Raw genomic sequence first — 3,681 nt, forward strand, 5'->3', positions numbered from 1 at the left:
CTGATTGTGTTTTTATGAATCTCTTTTACTTAAGTGTCACAAGATTCACAAAGGATAGAAAATGAAACGTAAACTAAACCAATGTTATGGGGGATCAAAGTCTTTCCAAAACGACTTTACACAAATGATCAGGCCATATGACTCCTAAATTAGATACTATCCAATGTAGTCGCAGAAGCTTCAGGGACTATGTGAAATTGAAGTCTCACAAAGGTGAAGCCTGATGTCACTAAGTGTGACTTCAGGTTACTGAAGTTCACCCTCAAAAATCTAGACTGAGTAAACCCAGCCTGATCTGCCGGCGATTTGATTTCGCCCTGCAACTCAGGCTGGAAACTTGTACGTTTTTCTCTCCTGCTTCCGTTACAAATCTGCCGGTACCAATCACAAACTGGCTTATCCTCCTGCTGCGCTATTGGCCGGTTTAACACGAAGCGACGGCAAGCAGCTTTTTGTTTACATTCAACATGGCGGCCACCGAAGCGCAGCAACCCGTTAATGCCGCTGTCGCCGCTGTTTTCAAAGTATGTCACCCAGATGGTTGGTCTGATTGGTTGAAGGACTATCCAGTTGCGTAGAGAGTCATTTGAACTATGCCCGTTGATCACGCCTCTTTTGCAGTAGAAAATACAGAGCAGACTCCCCAGACTAGCATTCAATCTTAAAAGATTGAACTTGGTCTGGTGATAGCCAGACTATCGAAAATCACCATTTGTATATAAATTACTCACCGAGTGTTTCCTTACATTCTTGATGATGACTTTTTTGTCGCATGCCTCCACGGTGAACGGAAAATCCGGAAACGGAGGAAATCCTTGATGCATTGAAGGAATAGGGGCCGCTTTCTCAACCACAGCAAAACCATATCAAAACATCTTTTTACAAACTCGCACAACTCGTTATAATCCAAGTCTAGTTTATCCAGTCATTTGCTTATTACTTCCTAAACACGTCTTTACTTACTTTTTAAATCCCTTCCACCACTAACGTCTCACACTTATGCAGGAGTGATGCTAGTCCATTAAATATGAGGCACAGCTAGCAGCTGCTTAGCTTAGCATTAAGACTCTCCAAATGTAACAAATCCACCTACCAGCTCCTCCAAAGCTCACTGATTAACCCTTGTGTTGTCTACGTCCCATATTTTATGATATAAAACAAAAATTGAAAACGGGTCAATGTGACCCGAAGTCAACGCAAGGGTTAACATGTTATATCTCGTTTGTATAATATGGACAGAGACAGCCTAGCGGTTTCCCCGTTTCCAGTCTTTATGCTAAGCTAAGCTAAACAGCTGCTAGCTATAGCCTTGTATTTAATGGGCAGACATTAGAGTGGTGTCTTTTTTGTCCACTAACTCTCAGCCAGAAAACAAATAAGCATATTTTCCTAAATATCACTTTGCTTTAAATTAAAGGTCCCATGACATGCTGCTTTTGGATGCTTTTATATAGACCTTAGTGGTCCCCTAATACTGTATCTGAAGTCTCTTTCCCGAAATTCAGCCTTGGTGCAGAATTACAGCCACTTGAGTCAGTCCCACAATGAGCTTTCCTTAGGATGTGCCATTTCTGTGTCTGTAGCTTTAAATGCTAATGAGGAGGAGAAAGGGGGGGCAAGGTGGAGGGTGGGAGTGTGGCCTTGACCAGCGTGCCATGGGCAAAGCAGAGAAAGGGGAGGTAACGTTTCCCCTTATAACGACATACAGGAAGATTCCAGATCGGCCCATCTGAGCTTACTTTTTCTCAAAGGCAAAGCAGGATACCCAGGGCTCGGTTTACACCTATCACCATTTCTAGCCACTGGGGGACCATATGCAGGCTGGGGAAACTCCTATTAATGTTAAAAAACCTCAAAGTGAAATTTTCATGCCATGGCACCTTAAAGCCAGATTTGCTGCATTTTGCTGTCAGACTTAAAGATTGGGATATGTTGAGACAGTTTTCTGTAATACTCTGCTTGTCCTGTTACCTTTGCCTAATGTAGCCCAACTTTGACCTGTAAATTAGTGCCAACCTAGTCTTGCATTGCCAGACTTATCTCCACAGCGCTGTGAAGTAATGTCTAGCTACACCATACATAATTCTAGGATAGAGGAAAAAAACGCTCTGGTTTGTTGTGATTAGTTTATAGAAATGCAATTGTCTTGGGCGGCGCTAAGCCCTGGACGCAGCAACGATGCCTCTGCAAAATGGTCTCAGGAAGGAACTTGTTTTGATGGAACATTCGTATTTGTGGTTTCCTTTGTGTTATACATCTTTTTTGTGCATGTTATAGGTTTACAACAGGAAAAAGCCCAAAGTCCACCCCAAAGGAACTTATCTCCAACAGAAAACACTGTTCACAAACTTCTCCAAACAGCTCTATTTTAGTCCAGCCAGTTTTAGCCAACAAAGATGGAACAGAAGTAAGATGCCTCACTCTGTAGCTAAAACAGAGCTCAACACACAGGGTGAAAAGAGGAACTGCAGCAATGTGCAGTACAACAAAAATATGTTTTTTGAAAATTAAACCATGTAAACCTATTCTGGTACAACCTATAAATACAATTATGAACCTGAAAATTAGGTTAATATGAGCACTTTAAATTAGCTGGATACATGGTTAAACGTAATTTGCTCTTACCAGTGTATTGCCGTGTGTAGTTTGTCCATAGCAATCCCCACCAATCGGTCCCAAAACGTCCCAGTTATAGTAAATGCCGTGAACATATTCTTTGTAAATCATTCCCCGAAAGAACCAGGCAGGTTGCACAATCCAATTTTTCTTTAAAACTTGCCATTTTCAGTGTGTAGCTTGCTAACTCAGAAGTTTGTTAGGATTTGGGAACAGCAACACACAGGATTCATCCTAGAAATATACTTCCGTTTATCCAGACTAGTGCCATCCTAACAGAGCTAACCTTTCAATAAATGGAGACCCAGAGAATCTCTATTGATTGATTTTCACTTAATTGAAGCTCAACTGTAAAAGTATAAATGAGGACATCATACTAATACACAACTTGTAATACGCTGTGAAAACTTACTATAGTCTTCTGATAGCGACCGGACAGCTTTGCATCTGTTTCAATACGACTTTATTGAATAAAATGATGAACAAACTAAGGTGTGGTAAACAAAAAATTACAAAGAAAATAGAAAGAAGCTCAGAAAAAATGTGTCTGACTAGTGTTAGCATGTTAGCTGAAGCTGACTCAGGGTCAGTGCATCTGAGCTTCCGTCACAGCATCTTTTTTTTTTTTTCATGTCCTGACATGAAAAGTGGGATTTATCATTTATTCATGTTCCCAGAGCGGAGACAGATGGTCTGGCTGACGGTGTGATGTCATCCGTCATTAAGACATTACTGTAATCACACACACACATACTGACCTCCAGGGATCAATGAAACGGCTGTGAGGGAGGAAGAGCAGACACAGGAAGAAGAGCGGTCAGGTCTGCAGCTCTTCTTTTTCTGCAGCTTCTGAAGGATTTCTGCTTCTGTGCAGGTGTTGACATTAATGCATCACACTTCTGTTGGTATCTTATCTCCTCTCTTTCTCTCTAAAAGTTAGATGTTCAGATTGATACTGTCATGTCTGTGCACTATATAAGAAGCTACAATCAGCAGCCGCTCAGCTTAGCAAAAAGAGAGGAAACGAGCCTGGCTCTGTCCAAAGGTAACAAAATCCTCCACACT

The sequence above is a fragment of the Perca fluviatilis genome, chromosome 6 (genome assembly GCF_010015445.1).
Source record: "Perca fluviatilis chromosome 6, GENO_Pfluv_1.0, whole genome shotgun sequence".
Classification (NCBI taxonomy): Eukaryota; Metazoa; Chordata; class Actinopteri; order Perciformes; family Percidae; genus Perca; species Perca fluviatilis.